The sequence below is a fragment of the Acomys minous genome (genome assembly GCF_964271855.1).
Source record: "Acomys minous genome assembly, chromosome: 12".
Taxonomy (NCBI): Eukaryota; Metazoa; Chordata; class Mammalia; order Rodentia; family Muridae; genus Acomys; species Acomys minous.
In genome coordinates, this window is record NC_140493.1 from 32,302,062 (window position 1) to 32,321,983 (window position 19,922).

The 19,922-nt window shown below is 37.1% G+C and overlaps 1 long non-coding RNA gene across 1 annotated transcript in view; it reads right to left on the reverse strand.

The window, feature by feature from the left end:
• Window positions 1-248: 248 nt before the first annotated feature.
• The window catches only part of LOC311578968, a 102,227-nt gene continuing 82,553 nt past the window's right edge, over window positions 249-19,922 (reverse strand). Inside the window, exons 9-12 of the long non-coding RNA XR_014773016.1 lie at window positions 18,729-18,855; window positions 16,380-16,475; window positions 13,895-13,992; window positions 249-1,686 (exon numbers count right to left, since the gene is read on the reverse strand). This is a non-coding gene — a long non-coding RNA (uncharacterized lncRNA). The remainder of the gene's footprint in view (window positions 1,687-13,894; window positions 13,993-16,379; window positions 16,476-18,728; window positions 18,856-19,922) is intronic.

A 19,922-nucleotide genomic window follows, 5' to 3' on the forward strand; every position in this document is an offset into this window, starting at 1 on the left:
TCATAAAGGAGTTATTTTTATTCTGAACTTGTATCTAAAAATTGAAGTTCTCATTACTTATGCAAATCATATTAAGGAAGAAAAATAAATAAATGTGATCTTTTTGTAAATGCTTTAGCATCAGATAACCAAAAAACTTTAGTACAAATGGTTATTGTTTCCACATGTTCATATTTTATTTTCAAATATGATAGCACACATATACATACAGACACACATACATAAATACCTAAAGTTCACCTCTTGGTATTTGAGACAAGTTTTTTTTCCCTCCAACATGCTGACATTGAGAAATTATTTTATTTATATAATCTACGTCATAAAGTCCACAACTATTAGCAGTTATTATATTTTGTTATTATTCCCATCTACATGAAAAAACTATGCAAAGAAGTGCACTTATTATGTTTCATTTGTGTAGACTGTTTCTTTTATTTAACACATAAGAAAAGTTAAAGATAAGTATGTTATCGAAGGTTACACATCAGGTAATTCAAATAAACAGGGTTTGCACTAAGGCTTCTCTCTCTCTCCTTCCCCTCTCCCTTGCCCTCTCCATCTTAGAGATCCTCTTCAACTGTTGTGTTCACTACTAATTCCTTCAGTCACTGCACATGATCCGAGCTCTGCCTCCAGGGCATGAAGAGAAGGTCCCATCTTGGTCTCGGAATATGACTTTGCATATCTTTGCTGTATTAATTAAGGATTGATTTTGGCCTTGAGAGATATCTACATACATTTGAAACTTCTCACACTTTACATAATCAGAACAAGAAGGAGAGCACTGAAGCATGTCAAAGCCTGCTTAGCACGCGGTGACTAAAGATAGGTCAGCATCTCCTTGAGTCCTTTGTCTATGGGATTTATTTCTATCAACTAACATGGCTTATTATAATTAGATTCATCAGAAGTAATTAAAATCCAGTATATTTAAAAAGCAGGTACTCCTCAATATATAATGAGGTTGTGTCCCTCTACAGTTACCCCAAGTGGAAAATAGTATGAACTAAAATGGGTTTAATATACCAGCTAAGCGAGGGTAACATTAGCAATAGGTAGTGAAGATTGCTTCCTCTGAAGATCCTTGGCTGGCTAGGACGTAAGGCTGTTGTTGCTGCTGCCAACCATCTCAAAAGAATGTGATAAAAACATGCTGTATGAGAAAACGTTTAATAATAAAAAAATCTTGCAAACTCTAAGAAAATAGAACTGTGGTAAATCTTGCTAGCCTGAAGAAGATAAACTCTCAGAACTCAAGAAGCGGCTTTAACAGAAGCATATGGGCATTGCACCATGATGCGCTCGCTGCAGGTTGGTTTAAATTTCATCCCTTCCTTTGCCTTACCCACCCTTCTCATGGTTCCTGCTGCAAGATATGTGTCCTCTCTCAGTAAAGAGTAACGCTATCACCCATGGAATTCTCAAGAGAAACATGTCAGTCTTGATTTTTTTTCTCTTCTTTTTTTGATTTCTGGTTTTGGTTTTTGTTGTTGTTGTTGTTGTTGTTGTTATTGTTGTTGTTTTATTTTATTTTTTTTCCAGACAGGATTTCTCTGTGTAGCTTTGGTTGTCCTGGACTTGTTTTGTAGAGCAGGCTGGCCTCAAACTCACAGCGATCCACACTGTTCCACACAGATGGAGCAAGATGTCAAACATATTGAATGATAATAAAATATAAAAAAAACTCTGAAAGATTAAAAGAAAAAAATCAGATTCCACTTTTAATCATGAGATGAAATACACTAATAAATGTGATAATAATATATATTTTAGCTAACAATTATGACTAATTATTATACTAGGCTAAATGATATAAATATTATTAAAAAGAAATAATAAAAATATTCATATATATTGCTGGTGTGGTAAGTATTAAGTGGGCTACAGTTTCATGGTAGGATTTTTTTTTCTCATTGCAACCAAACTTACCATTCAACAAAAACCCTATCCTGGTCAATCAGTATTTGCACTGTGTGAAAATTTTTATCTTTTCCACCATATGCTAATAGAATTAACTGTAAGTTTCAGTGCCCTCCTAATATTGGTTTAATTGTAAAAATCACAGAAATCACCTGTAATCATCACTTCTTAGATAATTTAATTATTACCTTCCAAGCCATATATTTGACAGAAAATAAAGTAATCAAGAAATGTAAAACAGAACCACAAAATGAAGCATATAAAGTTCATCTCTCTGGAAAATTTTCAGCAAGTAATGGCGAATAAGAAGCTAAGTTCTTTGAGTGTCTATTACACAAGATAGGAACAGTAGTACTCCCAAGCTATAAATGCCTGAAATCTCCAATTTGGTTTTCATCAAGTTTCATCATTCATTATCTGAATTTAAATTAGCAACCAATTATTCTGAAGTTGTTTTCTACTAAATACATGCTTAAGTCAATTCATATGGGAAACATTTCTCTTAGATTTTCCGAACTAAACCTAAAAATTGACAAAATTCCATCAAGTGCAATTCTTTTGGCATTGTATTTTTCTTTCTTTCACAGAAATGCTTTCTTGAATCAATATCCCTTCTAATGGAAATAGCCAACTCTAGCCATAGTATTTTACAAGTATATTTTAATAGGACTTCCATAGGAAATAGAAATAATGGCACATCAATCTATTTTTTCTAGTGCCAATATCCTTCATTTCCTTCACTGCTGAAATCAGCACAATAAAAAGTGATGTAGTTTAAAACCTCAAGTTTAAAAACAATCATAGAAAAAAATCCACTCTTTGAAAATCAAATGTTTCCTCAAACCATCCTACTGTCCAAAAAGCATCCAAAGGTACCATTCAGACAACGTAGCTGATAGAGTTTGAAATGTAACATTCTATCCTGTGAAGTTTTTTCGAGAAGGCTGTCAGGAGAATTAAAATTGACTTTTCTGTCTTGCCCATGGATCAATGTCCTAAGAAGAAGTGGTCATGTCTGCATTTTGTTTCTTTATTTTCTATTGCATGGGTTAGTACAGAGTGTATGGACAGAGCTTGTTCTTTGTACTGCACAAAATGTCTGTCTGTATTTCAAATCATCACCCAGGGAGTGGCTCTGGAGATATTTAGCTATCAGCATCTTCCTTTCCGTGACAAAGTTAACTTGGACCCAATGTACAACTTTAGGAGAGAAATGCACAAAGCCTGGATAAAACGACTCGAAATTTGCTAGAACAAGGACAATGCAGGCTCCCTGCAATTTAAATATCAGTTCAAATTTTACTGTCAGTGCCTTGTGTACTGTATAGAAGCATCACCTCTCAATTAAAAGCTGATGGCCTGCTAGCTGAAGCAGGAAAGAAGAGGTGGGAGTTTAGGGAGAAGGAAGGAGAGATGAACTGTGGAATAGAGTCAGAGACAGGGAGATTCAAAACGACTCGGAGGAAGATGGACATGTGAAACTGCAGAGAAGTAACCAGCCATGTGGCACACATAGAAAAGAGTAAACATTTAAAATAAGTTATGAACTAGTTGGTGAATGTGCCAAAGCTTATGGCCTAGGCATTTATTCATAATCAATAAAGTCTCAGGGTCATTATTTAGGGATCTGGGTCATAGGTATAAAAATCTGCAGTTACATGTCAGCATATCATATGGTTTTGTTCTTTAAGTTTTTGTTCTCTAAATACTCTTGAGTTACCAGTTTATTAGCAAACTATACATAATATATAGCTGCTTCCTCAGCTGTTTAAAGACATTCCTAGATGTAGGAGAAGATTGCAGGAGAGTCAAAAAGATATGAAAACTTCAAACATTCCAAAGACCTCTCCTAGAATTTGAACAGGATGTAACCACTTATGATCAGATTGTTCAGGGAATTTCAGTGATGCAGTCTTGTTGAGTCCTTACCCAGGCTGGACAATGCTTTTAATTGTTGCAGCTCCCCAATAAATTTATTGATCTCAGACCCCATTTGGAAGTAGTCATTTATTTAATTAATTAATATTGTCCTATCTGGTAAATACATATTGTGAGTAGTAAGGGGGTTTGGGTCTATATGAAATTCTTATTCTTAAGAACATGGCTAGTGGAGAAATTCAGTCTTTAGTATCAGCAGAAGTTTCAGGATGCTGGCTGCTCACAAGATTGACTCAAGATAAATATGGCTAGAAATTTTAAATTAAGGACAGGACATTCTCCACAGTTGAGTGGAGAGGGGGGTATGACTTTCACACGTACTCTGGTGCCTCATATTTGACCACATCCCCTGGAGGGCGAGACCTGGTGGCACTCAGAGGAAGGATAGCAGGCTACCAAGAAGAGACTTGATACCCTATGAGCAGATAAAGGGGGAGGAAGTCTCCCTTAGTCACAGTCATAGGGGAGGGGAGTAAGGTGAAAATGGGAGGGAGGGATGAATGGGAGGATACAAGGGATGGGAAAACCATTGAGATGTAACAAGAATAAATTAATAAAAAATACAGAAAAAAAGAAACTTCTTAAAAATCTCTATGAAAACATCCCAATGATCTTGCACACATACCATATGGACATACTAATTGAAGAAAGTTTGTTACAAAAATAAAACTAAGAAATTAATTGCCTTTATAACACACACTACTTCTAGAAAACATAAATAACAGCTCATAGTGTCTGTGAACTAAGAATTATCTATTCCTTATTTCACATTACCTAAACACTAAATCTTAGCTTCAGAAGAAAACTTAAGACGGAAATAGAAATGCATGAGGATAGAAACACAAAATATATCAAAATACACCATCCATTCTGCATGTTCCACAACAGCACACTGTCTGTATGAAGCAAGTGTGAGAGGAACCACTGAAGTAGAACACACAATTTTAGGACTGAACGTTTACTATAGTGAAGTAGTGTTTGTATCCAGAAATGCCTGACATTTTATCACTGGAAAGTCACCAAAAAGTAACTGGGCGTGTTCTTAACTTTATTCAAATTTCTGAAAAAAACATTATCCCCACTGAGTAACTTGGAATATATCTTTACTTAGGGTAAAATTTTGTCTTTAAATGAGTATCTCCTTCTGTTTCTGTCCTGTAACAATAGCACTATTCATTGGGCTAGAAATACTCAAGAAAGAGAACTTATTGATGAAATAAATGAGAATTAATTTATCTGAAATATTTTTTAAAAAACATATAAAGGTTCAGAATTAAGATATAACCATTGGGAGAGAGCAAACCAGCAGAGCGGAGTCCCTCATGGGCCACAACGCACATTAGCTACCACCACAAGAAGGGCAGAGGGACAGCTTTGGGCTTGAATGTCTCTCTACTCACTGTGTAGCAAGCCTGACCCATCTGCACCAGCAGAGGTGAATCAGGTACCAGCCACAACCCACACTGTTCACCATACCAAGTAGGTTTGAAGGGAGCCAGATCAGCTTTGGGCTTAGAGCTCTCTTAGCCTGCTCCTTTCCTGTCTGACTCAACTGTGACACAGACAGCAAACCCAGTAGAGCTGAGCTAGGCAAAGGCATGGACACCCATTGTCCACCATCCTGAGGAGATCTATAAGAAGCCCTAACAAAACAACATTTTATTTGTTGCTTTCTTTGAGTTCTCCCAACCTGCCTTGCCCAGCTGGAACACAAATAACAACCCCATTGGAGGAAGCTCCAGGCCTGCTAACACCAGAGACAACCAGATGGCTAGAAGGACACAAACAACAAAACTCAGAGCCATATGATAGCATTCGAAACCAATGGTTCTACCTCAGCAAGCCCTGAATGAGCACCCACTAACCAACAACCATAAAGCACAAGAAGAAGATTTTAAATATGGAGTGGTGAAAATGATAGAAGCCATGAAGGTAAAAAAATCTGTCAAAGAAATACAGTAAAATGCATTCAAACAGATAAATACATTGAATACATTCTATAAATAATTCAGGCAAAACACAAGTGGGAGAAATAAACGAAAGAAATGAATAAAAATATTCAAGACCTAAAAGGAGAATTAGAAGCAACAAAGGAAACACAATCTGAGGCAATACTGGACTTTGAAAACATAAGGAAGGAAACAAGTGCTTCAGACACAAGCAATATCAACAGAAAACAAGAGATGGAAGAGAGAATCTCAAGTGTAACAGATATTGTTGAAGTTATCAATACATCAGTCAAAGAAACTGTTGAAATTAAAAACTTCTTGACACAAAACATTCAAGAAATCTAAAACACTAAAAGAAGAGCAAACATAAGAAAAACTGGAATAGAAGAAGATGACTTCAAGAGGAATATCAAATGGCTGAGAAACACTTACATAAATGTTCAATGTCCCTAGTCATCAGGGAAATCCAAATCAAAATGACTCTGAGATTCCATCTTACATGTGCCAGAATGGCTAAGATCAAAAATTCAAGTGATAACACACACTGGAAAGAATGTGGAGAAAAGGGAACCACACACCTCCATTACTGGTTGGAGTGCAAATTTGTCAACTACTTTGCAAATGAATCTGATGCTTTCTCGGAAAATATGGAATAATTAGTGCTACCTCAAGACCCAGCTATACCACTCCTGGGCATATACCTGAAAGATACTCTACCATCAAACAAGGACATTTGCTCAACTATGTTCATAGCAGCCTTATTTGTAATAGTCAGAATCTGGAAACATCTACATGTCCTTCAACCAAAGAATGGATAAAGAAACTGTGGTAATTTACACAGTAGAATACTACTCACCTATTTAAAAACAAGGAAATCTTGAAATTTGCAGGCAAATGGAGGGAACTAGAGATGATCATCGTGAGTGATGTACCCAGACCCAGAAAGGCAAGCTTGGTATACACTCACTTATAAGTGGATGTTAGCTGAAAATCACACCACATTAAAACACACGAACTTAAAGAAACTAAATACAACGAGGACCCTAGGGAGAATGCTTAATTCTAATTCAGAAGGAAAAATAGAATAGGCACCAGAAACAGTTGAAGAGAAGGAACAAAAAGGAACCTAACAAAGAAGTCCTCACCCAGCAGGAGATCAAAGCAGATGCTGAGACTCACATCTAGACTTCAAGATGGAGTATAAGGAGTATATGTAAGAATTGTGGATAGAAGGAGCTGGAGGAGAGAGGAGCTCCACAAGAAGACCAGTGGAGCCAACAAATCTTGGTGGAGGGGAGGGGGCTGCTGCTGAGACTGATGCTCCGACCAAGGACCATGCATGGTGAGGGCCTAGGCCCTCTGCTCAGATATAGTAGATAGGTATCACACTCTACTTTTTTGTTCCATAATGTGGGGAATAGAGACTATTTCTGATATGGACTCTGGTGCCCACACATTGATCCCTTCCCTAGTGGGATGACCTTGCCAGGCCACCGAAGAAGTGCATGCAGGCAGTCCAGATGAGACTTGGTAGGCTGAGGTTAAATAATAGGGAAAAAAGTCTCCCTCTCTCTGAGGACTAGTGGAGGGCGGGGGCATTGCGGAGGGAGTGTGGAGATGACTAGGGATGGGGCTACAATCTGGATGTAAAGTGAACAAATTATAATTGTTTTAAATGTACAAAAAAAAAGTTATAACCATTGGTATATTCAGACTAACCTCTATAGGCATACCTAAAAATTCAAGCTGGTATCACCAGAATGCTTTCATATGTAATTCTATTGTCCATTGCTCTTTATTTAATCAATATAAGCCATTTCCAAAAGGAATAAGTTCCTCATGGGTGTATTCTTTTATCCTGAGAAATTTAAATCCTCCTATGTCTAAGATAAGTCAATGATAAATAAGGAACATCAATGCTTTGTTCTTTACCTATGTCATTGTTACCTAAGTTGCTTGTAAGAAGTACCTTTATAAATAATTTTTATTATAATTTATTTAGATTACATCTTGATTGTTATCCCCTCACTTTTATCTTCCTGTTTTCCCCTCCCTCCCTGTTTTGCTCTACTCCCCTCCCCTGGACCTCTGACAGAAAGGGATCTGCTGTGCCACCATATGACCTCAGCCTATCAGGTCTCTTCTGGATAGCCTGTTTCCCCTTCCTCTGTGTGCCCACTGGCCCTCCCCACCAAGCAGAAGTGATCAAATCAGGGGCATCAGAGTTCATATCAGAGACAGTCTCTACTCTTCCCACAACCATGTAGAATAAGCTGTCCATTGGCTACTACCATTTAGAGAGAAAAGATTCAGGAAAGTTTCTTTTACTTGGCCCATAGATATTAATTCAGAGAGATCATATCTTTGCTTCTTGGCTAATAACTACCAAAATAAAAAATAGTGTGTTTAACTATGCTTAGATAATATTTGCTATGATTCTTTGTCATTGATTCTAGGACTATTTAACTGATCATTTATCTTTGTGTGGTTGGTAGACTTTATATTACTGACAGCATAGGAATTATTGGCACCGGAAGAATTAAAAGACATGCAAGTTCGTTATGTTTAGCATGGTCACTAAGAGGACTGCTCATTTGAACTGGACTAGAGGTGTTAGTTGAATATTATAAGAATTGTTGGAAATCTTGTTCTAATTATGTAACAATATCCAAGTTTTAAATGAAGTTAGCTGAAAACAGGCAACAAAATAATCTGTCAGAGCATTTGCCTGGTCTCATAATGTTACTTTACAATGAGAAAAATGGATGGTCATTTGGCATGTCCTGATTGCACTATTTTAATGAGATTCATAAGAACTAATACCAGCAGTTTGGAGGCCTAACCAAGGAAAACAGAAACAGAAAGGGGGGAGCAGGGGGCACGTTATCAGGACTTCTCAGTGATTAGTGTAGAAATACAGGAAGGAAATGGGATAAATTGTTTTGAACTGAAAATACATTGAGCTACTGGATTGAAACACAATGAGGTGAAAGAGTTTAATTTGGTAGACACTAGGAGCTTCAAGAATTGCCCATGGGATAAAGTTTAAACAAAATAAAAAATGATGTAGGAAATGACCTAATTAGAAAAACAAAAACAAAATGCAAGCCTCATTTGAAAGGAAAATGAGCTAACTAAACAGACAAAGCCAGTGAATTCTATCTTGAGTCTTACACTTTCTATAAATAGAACGTTAATAGGAGACAATGGCAGTATACTCCTGTTCTACACAGATGAAAGTAGACTGGCATGACAGAATGTGGCCAGAATGTAATTGTTTTATTTTCACATTTATATACTCTTGAATAATATTGAATTCAGCTTCATATATTGAAAAAAGTAAGAAGACAATTTAAATGTGTGTTTAGATTTTGTCCTGCTATTGCCCTGATAAGATACCATAACCCAAAGCAACTTAGAAAGAAAAAGTTTATTTGGCTTAGTCTTCCACATCACAGGTCATCACTGAAGGCAGTCAGAAGAGCTACTCAAACAAACAGGGCAGGAACCCAGAGGCAGGAGATGATGCAGAGGCCATGGAAGAGTGTTTTTAAACTGGCTTGCTCATGCTTCTTAGAGAACCCAGGACCAATAGCCCAGGGCTGGTACCCTTCTTAATTAAGAAAATGCCTTACAGACTTGCCTGCAGCCAACCTTATGTAGGCATTTTCTCTATTGAGGCTCTCTCTTCTCTAATGACTCTAGCCATTGTCAAGTTGATATTAAATTAGACAGCACATATTTGTATACAAAATGTTAGAACACACCAATTATCATTAAGTGCAATAGTTGTCATGACTATTCACAGTTTTTTTTTTCAAAAACCATAAATGTTTGTATCCTCTAGGCTTAAAGCCATACTTATCAGTGAGTTGAGTAGATAATTTTCAAGTTATATACTGGTGATAGTAATAGTAATGTTCTAGCTAGTGTTAATATTAGAGACTATAATTTATCTAACAAATTCCTTTTAAATTGAATGATATCAGAAAAGTCTTATTGAAGATGCGTTTATATTATGACCAAACTTCTTAGAACTCTTTTGATAGAAGATACTAATGGCACTCCAAACAATATCTATACTATCTAGTATTTAATGTGAACGTAATAAATGTTTGATTAAAAACCTAAATAAATATTTGTAGTATGAATAGTTCCTGAATTAATATTCCTGTCTATAGTCACAAGAGTTACCCTTTTAAAAACGTTTTAATTAAAAACGAGTATGCATGTGAATGTTTGCCTGAAAGCATGTATGTGTGGCATAGATACGCCTGCTATACCTTAGGGCTCAGTAGATAACCTCAGATCCCCTGGAACTGGAATAACAGATGGTTTCTATTATTATACCTGGTATAACAGATGGTGTAATAGATACCATCAGGGTATTCCGACCTAACCCAAGCCCTTTGTGAGAGCAACAAGTACTCTTATTTTCTGAGCCATCTTTCCCATCCCAGAAGTGACCTCTCTGTGAATAAAACAATTTTTTTCTCAAATAATGCCTAATCTTTAGCACATTAAGAAAGGACAGAGATTAGTCATGTCAGGTGTTAATATATACTATTTTCTTCATTTATAATAAGACAAATGGTGGTCATATTTTTCAAAATAATAAAATTACTGACATACTAAAACTAAACTCAGCCAAGTATTCCAACGCAGCCAACGCAAACACTGTAGTTAATTTCCTCACACATGTTTCTTTTCTATTGAGGAAAACTCTCATGCTGCCATCTTCACTCACTCACAGAAATGAGTTTAGTGGTAAAATTTGTGTGATCCATAACCAAAAATTGAAATGCAAGTAAAATGTGTCCTTGGAATAGTCCTACGGACACTTTGATTTCTACTTCCCTAGAAATTGTTCATCTTGAAAGAATTTTTTTCTGAAGTTATTTCTGAAGGATGTTGCCTCAGCCTCTCTGAGCCTGGTGGTTCTGGGGGGCGTGAGGTACCACAGAGGCACAGGCATCCTCCTATAGAATCCCTTATATATCACAAGCACTTGGGCAGCATCACTTTACAGGAACCTGAAACACCAGTACACTTTAAAAACATGGGAGTTCAAGGGAAGAAAAAGCGTTCTTGCATACCTTTTAGGTAGCAAAGGACAGAATTTGTTTAACTTTTTTTACTTCTACTTAGAATTGGAAGAATAAACTATTCTAAAACCAAGGTAATGACTTATTTAGCAATAATCTGTACTCTTCTCAACTGTCCCTTATCTGGAAAATTAAGCCCATTAGAGGAAGGATATTTAACCCAGGGATGTAGAATCTAGTAAAAATAATGCTAAGAGGAAGACAGCAGGAAAGGCAGCCTCAGGAGCTCCCTCTGGGGGTTTCCGAAGTACTTTTCATTCATTGCCTCACTTAATCCTGAAATAAGCCCTATGTGGCTGATGCTACTATTCTTGCCAGTATACAGTCAAGATAATTAAACTAGAGAAAATAAGAAGTCCAGACTCACACTACAAAAACTGGTGTTTGAAACTGCTGTAGAGAGAACAAAACCTGTACTTTTTATTGTTCTGCGGTAACCCAAGGTGGCATTGTTCTGCTCTGTTTATGTATTTATGCTGCTAACTACTGTTGCTCAGTTGTTCAGTTTCTAAAGTCAGAATCAAAGTTTGGTCATAGCAAACACTCCAATGACTTAGAAATCACTTTAGCATTTTCTCAGAAAATTGGGAATAGTGCAGTCTCAAGACCCAGCTATACCATTCCTGGGCATATACCTGAAAGACACTCCACCATACAACAAGGACATTTGTTCAACTGTGTTCAAAGAAGCTTTAGTCATAATAGTCAGAATCTCGAAACAACCCAGATGCCCCTCAACCAAAGAATGGATAAAGATATTAGGGCATATTTACACAATGCAATACTATTCAGCTACCAAAAAGAAGAAAATCTGGAAATTTGCAGGCAAAGTAAAGGGTGGATCAGGGCCCAGGGGTGTCTGTTCAAACTATTGCACTAACCAAGAACAATACAAGTAGTAAATACCGAACCCCTACTCTGATCTAGTCAATGGACAGGACATCCCCCACAGTTATGTGGAAAGCAGGGACTAGCTCTGACATGAGCTCTGGTGCCCCATATTTGATGACCTCCCCTTGGTGGGGAGCCCTGGGTCCACTCAAAGAAAGAATAGGAAGACTACCAAGATGAGACTTGTTAACCTGCGACCTTAAGTTGGGGGAGGAGATCCCCCTCTGACATGGACCTAATAGAGCATAATAGGGTGGGAGTGGGAGGGTAGGAGGAAAGGGAGGACAGTGGTGATGGGAGAACAATTGAGTTGTAATCCGAATAAACTAAATGTTAAAAAAAGAAAAGAAAAGATCATCCTGAGAGAGATAACCCAGACCCAGAAAGACATGCATGGTATACATTCACTTAGAAGTGGATATTAGCCCAACATAGATGTCCTCTGAGAGACTCCACCCAGCAGGAGGTTGGGAGAGATACTGTGACTCACAGTGGGATGCTGGGCAAAGTGCTGGGAGTTGTATGGAAGAGTTGGGGGAATGGGAGGACTGGGATGAGGGAGACTGTCAAGGCTTGTGGATCTGGTCTCAGGGGGGGTCCTGCACAAACTGATGCACCAACCAAGGACAATGCAAACAGAGAACCTAGCCCCCCTGCTTAGATGTAGCTGATGGACAAATCATTCTCCAAGTGGGATGGGAGGGAGCTGGGGACAGAGATTTAGCCACTGCCCTTTGGCAGAGAGTCCCTGTGGAAAAGCTGAGGAAGGGGATGCAGGCTATCCAGATGAGACCTGATAGGCTGTGGTCAGATGGTGAAGTAGGAGAATCCCACCTGTCTGAGGTCTAGGGGAGGAGAATAGGGTGGAAGAGGGAGGGAGGGTGGGAACAAGAAGATAAGTGAGGAAATTGCAATATGGATATAATGCGAATAATATATATATATATATATATATGTGTGTGTGTATATATACACATATATGTACACACACACATACACACACACATAACACACACACATACAAAAGCAAATACTCTACACTATCTATAAATTTTGCCGTCCCGGTGACCAAATATTTGATGCATGAGCCCTTGGGAAACATTTCAAATATAAATAGATAGATTATTAGAGGAAAAACTAATTGGTTTTGGAACCTATTAGTCTGTGATATGTTCAAATAATGATGACTACTCAATGTGGGGTTGCGGATGGGCTACTTGTGAGATATAGATATGAGATTGAAAGAATTTAACTACTAGGTACTAAGAGAACAGAGATAGGAGTAAAAGTCACTTAAAAATGAACCCTGGAAGAAGCGACTGCCGAAGAGAAATGATCCAATACAGTAAGGAATAAGAAATAGACATTGAACGCATCATAATATCATAGCTATTTGGGACCATATAAGTACATATGTGGGGAAGAAATTTGGAATCAAATTTATCTGGCGTTTCAGGAGTGGTGCTGGTAACAGTGAGCAGGGGTACAAATGTGGCTATATATATTTTTTTTCTAGCAAAGACGCACACATATCTGTTAGAAGTTAGAGCCTTTAAACTAGAAACTGTTCTAACAAGTCCAAGACCTACACTGGTAGGTTACCCTGCAACTGCATTAACATTTGACTTTCCTTTTATAGAGCAAGCCCAGGATAGTTTGCTCTTCACAGATCCTCACTTTCTGAAGACAGCTTGTCACAGCAGGCATGCTATGGTGGATTGATAAATGTCTATCAAAAGCTTTAGTCTGTGTGATTTAGTAGGCTGCTTCCTGAAGCATAAGGACAAATACTACTTCTAAATTTAAAAATATTCTACATATGATATTTATGCAAGTGTTCATAGTGCCACATTTCTCCCCATGAATAATGCATATCCTATACAAGCTAAGTCCGAAATAAAAAGCACTAAACATTCTCTAGTCCTAATTTAATATCAGAATAAAGCCAAGCTGCATGAACATATACCCTCAAAATAAAAGAAATTATATGGTAAATTCCACACAGAGAAAAGCAAGATAATTAATTATCTCTTTCCCCCTATATTAAATCTTGCCGTTCTCCTATGTAATTGTGACAGTGTGAAATCCTACCTTAAGACCATAGAGTAGGCTGAAAATGTAGCTCATTGGTCCCAGTAGCTGCCTAATATGTGCAGAACCAACCTTCAGAATCACCACACTTCAATACACTGAAAATATTACAAATCACATAGATAGAGTTAAATATTAAATGAGTGTTTCTAGCCTACGTCATATCGCAGAAAAGTTAAAAACTGTATACTTTTGAGTCATTAAATCCAATTGGTCTACATATGATTAATATTTTCTGACTTCAAGCAATTCTGGTGACCTCACTCTGACCTAAATCACAAGAACATTACCGTATTTAAAATTTAGATTTAAGAGGAAAATCTAATTCTGACTCTAGCAATGACTGATTACCTTAGTGAATTGACTCGTTGTCAATTAAAGGTCATTGGTGAATACCTCGCATTAATTAAGTAATTATTGACCCTATTATTTACAGAAGAGTGAATTCTGCATTACGCTCTCAGAGGAACTTGTGTTTGGGTTTTGGTTCTAGTATACTTCAATTGTGACATTTTGTAAGTGTTAGGAACTTGAAATATCCATATAGTTCCCATAGACAGCTTGTACTGCTGTTATTACACTATGGAGGGGCAGGAGAGGGTCAGAGGCAGAGGCAGGTGCAGGGACAGGGATGGAAGGTGACAAAGAAACGGATGGAGATGGCACATGCTCTAGTCTTTCTTCTGTGCCCTTCCTTGCTTACTTTACTCACTAATCGTTTTCTCTATTATTTTACTTCTTTTTTCCTGATCAAATTTCTTTAACCTCGATGGTTCCTTCTGCCATGCTTTCTTCCCTTCAGTTTTTTCTTCCTTCAGAATCAGTTTTGAAGAGTTGTCTGCCTAGTTATCTCTCTCTCTCTCTCTCTCTCTCTCTCTCTCTCTCTCTCTCTCTCTCTCTCTCTCTCTCTCTCTCTGTGTGTGTGTGTGTGTGTGTGTGTCTGTATGTCTACAGAACTGTTTCTTGACGTTCAGTCTTAATGAGAAGTAATTGTATTATTCTAAGACTTGTTTTTTCTTAGATTTTGGTGTGCCGGGTCTGTGACACACACAAGTATATGGTCTTCTTGGTATCATTAATTTCAGCACTGCCCTTTTCCCAGCCTACTGCAATGAGTATATCCTCACATGTTGATGGCTCTGTACTGTCAATCTTCTTCTCTCTCTCTGTGCTCTGTCACATCCAATTCCTCCTCAGCTATTTGAGGAGAAAAGTTATGTCTTTCCCTGGGCTCTTTGTAAATACTGCTGCCCATTGCTTTTAAATGGCATTTGATCACCTCTTCCTTTATTAAGACAACACAGTGACTCCCTCTTTACTATTTTCCGCTTCCTTAGGAAAGGATCTACACATCCTCAAGTTAAGTTTGACTTTTAAGTTCATTGTTGGTCTGGAGAGAGGTCATCTGTACACTCCTATCCTTTGCCCTCTTTCTCCTGTAAGATTTATATCAAAGGTTTTGAAACACCTGCCCATACACATCCACACAAACCATTATTGCATTTGCCATATCATCTATATACCATTTCCGTATTCAATTCTGCTCCTAAGTAGTCTTTCAGAATGCCACAATTAGAACAGTTAACTGCATCATGAAGACAGGGCAGGGTTTCTCTAACTACGGTACTTTCCACTCACTGGGCCATCACACTGTGGGTCCCATGGAATAATATCAGTTGAGAGTCAACTGAGTATCAAAGACTTTTCGGAGTGATTGACTCCTAGTACATGACAAATTTAAAAGTATGGTGAAAGTATTGTAAAAGCTTAATCATCATTGAAATAGTTTTATTAATAATGAAATTATAATAAAGCAATAACATAGAAAACATAAATACTGTGTAGCTGATTAGCTACAATGGAATTTATGTTTGCATTATATTTTAGGTAAGACAACTTCTTTCTTAATTTATGAATAGCAGTGACACAAAAAACTTCTCTTCCACTTTATTTCTAGGATTTATAGTTACATTATTATATTTACACATAATATATAACATATAAATACAAATTAAATATATTTTAATTTTACAAATATATATATGTAAGCTACACATTTGAAAGCACAAAAATACAATTTTTAGGTAAATCTAAAAATGAAAGTGTATCCTTGGTTAGTAACTGATAATCTAGTGGATATCTTCCACTGATTTTACTGAAAATCTGTTTCTTTAAGTCAGTATTATCACATATAAATAAAAAAGAGCCACAGGTTTAGGACTCCAAAGAAAAGTTAAATTTTTGAATTTTTTGCCAACACATGAGTCATAATTTTATTTTTGTTCTTTTCTTGTTTGGTTCATGATAAAGAACAAGCACAAAGATGATTGGCTACTTCATAAGTTTAAAATATATGACAAAATACATCATTTATTCAATTATTCCAAGCTTCTCCAAGCACCCCTAGAAGCTTATAAATGTTATAGATCTTAGTAAAAGTCCTTTCTTCTAAGAGAGCTATGTAGGCAGCACTCATTTAACTTACCTAGGAACTCCTCATCAGAATTTTAGAGATCACCAAGGCACTACAATGAATATTTATCAGACTATTGCCTCTTCCAATGATTTTTTTCTTCTGAAGCTTTCAAAAATACATATAAAACAAATGTTATGAATAAATAACCCAAGCGGTAGCATTTCTTCTTACTAATCTGAAGCTGAATGGCTTGCAATAACAATATATCAAGTCCCATGAGGGTTGACCTCATAGGGCTTAGTTGTAGATACTTTGACATGTGAAGCCCTACTGGGCTCTGCATTTCAAACTCAACTGTAGCCAGAATATCTAAGTCAACTGTACCCACATCACTCACTCACCTAGCCAAAGTTATTCCAGAACTCAGCCATAATGATCCTGGGTTATATTAAGCTTTTATTTTCTTTATACTTGTTGATATCCTTCAGGGCAAAATCAAATTACAGGATGAAGGTCAAAGTCATTGTAGAAAGGACTACAACGGCAAAGGCCTTGGTATTAGAAAGGCATGTTCTTCTGGTTGAGGGCAGTAACCAGTCTACAGTAACTCACTTTTGAAACTCATGTTGTCTGATCATTTACTAAAAGACAATCTCAGTGTGCTGGTTAATAGATGGTAACCCATTACTCCGAGGGCTGAGATAGGAAGACAACAGGAGTTTGAGGTTGCCCTGGACTACAGAGTAAGAACTTGTCTCAACTCAGCAAGCAATTCTGTCTGAGGTACTACCTCAGTGCAGCCACAGCTCCCCTGCTGTGATGCAGGCTGGGCCAAGTGCTCAGTTTCACCCTAGGCACCAGCTCAGCTCAGCGGCAGTGGGATATGACTTTCTCACGTACTATGGTGCCTCACATTTGACCATGTCCCCTGGAGGGGGAGACCTGGTGGCACTCAGAGGAAGGACAGCAGGTTACCAAGAAGAGACTTGATACCCTATGAGCATATACAGGGGGAGGTAATCCCCCTCAGGAACAGTCAAAGGGGAGGGGAATAAGTTGAAAATGGGAGGGAGGGAAGAATGGGAGGATACAAGGGATGGGATAACCATTGAGATGTAACAAGAATAAATTAATAAATAATAATAATAATAATAATAATAATAATAAATAAAAATGAAAAAAAGAACTTGTCTCAAACAATACTAAAGCGAAGAACAACAGCAAAAAATGAAGATCTGACTCTGCATCATCTTTGATAGAAATACAGCTTTGAACAGGAAAACTTGGAAACAGAGATCTTTCATAAATAAGAGACTTATCTTACAACTTAATATTATAAATTATAAACCTTTTTTTTTATTAGCAGGGCATTTATTTTTCCTGAAGGTCCTAAAGCATAATGTGATGTTGTATGTCCTTGAAGTTGACTTTTAAAATTTGAGTGTGAATTACTTTTATATTCATATTTGACACTTAAAATTGGGTGGTATTATTAGTAAGCCATTATGTGGCTCAAAGAAACTGAATTTTGACTTGTCTCCCTGAGTCACAGAATATAACCTCAACTAGGAAGACACCTACTATATGCAGACCCATGGCTTATTATGCAACTTTTCCAAGTTTCATAAAGCAATTAGACTGAGGCTGTATCAATTACACCAAGTTCCACTCAGGACTGTTAACACTTTGGAAATATAGAGTTGGAGGACTAGATACCTCTGTGGGCATGCTGATTCATTTGTGTCATTTTAACACTCCCTGGAGTTAGACATTTGTCTCCACTTAAGGGGAAACTGGAGTTACTTTCCTTTAAAACTAGTACTATGCGGTTGCTCTCTTAAGCTTTCTTGCTGCACTTATGTCATCCCCATTTTTAAAATGACTCAGAAAGTAATGAAACAAAATGGGAGAGAGTCTGAGAGTCACCAGCTTTGCTTGATTGTCCTTTGGCTCTTCGATTGCTATAACTCTTGGCTATACAGATTATCTTTTAGAATATGCTTCAACATGTAGAAGACGTTATATATCTCATAGTTTTTGTTCCTGGGATGATACAAAACAGAACCCTGGATACAATTGGTGCAAATTAATTGAAAATACAATCCTAGGGCTAAACAAAAGACATCCAATCTAGTGTTGAAAAGCTTCTGTGCTCATCTCTGTGACTCTACAAATTAGACTAGTAGATCATAGTATACAATAAGAGACGGAAAGAGAAAGCTCTAGCTGAGGAGAGGAAAGGAGAGATAGGTAGGGGAAGAGAAAGAGTGAACTAGTGGATGTTTGCAATTTGACAAACTATTTGTACAGTCTGGTAACTTCTCTATATTATCTCATGTAATGAAATATCAAATTTATTCTGTACTTTGTGTTTCCATCTCAATAAATGGCCGTTCAAACATTTCAGGTATTACATACCTATAGATTCACAAGTTGAAATCTTGTCCTCCAAACATCTTAGACTGTGATCTTAATTGAAGATGTCATTTAAAATGCTCTTTAAGTAAGGTCTGTAGGATCTTCCTAATGCTTCTAAAAATAGGAGCTGTAAACATGGACGTATATATGAAGGGAAGATGAGAAAAGACATAGGGAGAATTCCATATCAATTCTAAGGAAAAATCCCTGTCACAAATGTGTTATGCCCTATAAAGAAATCACTCCCTGATTTTATAAATCTAGCCCCTAGAACTGAGATAAGTTTCTGTGTAATTCAAATTGTCCTATGTTGTTACTGTAGCCCTTTAATATTAATAGATGTTGGTCTTTGCATTATCTTGGTCCACATCCTTAAAAATACTAACAATACTAAGTTTTCTACCATTTATTTGCTACAGCTGCTTTACAAATATTATTGCATAAGTGATTGCAATGGAGAAATAATTATTTTTACAAATAAAGATTTACAAATGACAGATTTGCTCAGTGGCCTACAAGAAAATAATAAAGCCAATATCTGCACCTACCCAATCCCAAAGCCACAACACTCAGTCTTGACTCTCTGCTACCAATTAATACATTTTATTTTTTTTAGATCACAAAAGTTAAAAATTAGCATAGCACTTTAAAAATTCACTTGTCCAGTAACTTAGTGAGGACCCAAACAGTCCATTTTCAAAGTTTTCTGTAGATCTCCTAAATAACGAATGCTGAGTATCACTATACCCTCACAGCACCCTTGCTCTTTTTCAGATTAATGTTTTGGGTTGTCTTGATTATAAGCATCCAGATGCTATTCATGGAGAATAACGTTCAGAAGCCTAGCTTGTTAGGTGAAGATGCTATTCTTCTTTGGATGGTCTGTGTTTGTGAGGTCCACTGTTTTCTTATCCAGTAAGATCTATATAGCAATCAAATGTCCACGAACCCACAGACTGTTATGCACACTTCTCTCTCTATCTTTTCTTCTTTCTTTCTGCCATTCCCTTCCTCGGTTTATTCTTTTCTCCATTTTCCACTTTCTCTGTGAAATTCTTTTCATGAGCAAAACCAAACAACCCATAAAGATGCAGAGAGAGAAGGTAGTGGAGGTGAGTTAAGGTGAAGGTGGAGTCCTGAGGGAATCCCTTGAAAACTGCTGTGGAGTTTGTTTCTTTTAGGATCTAAGTTTTC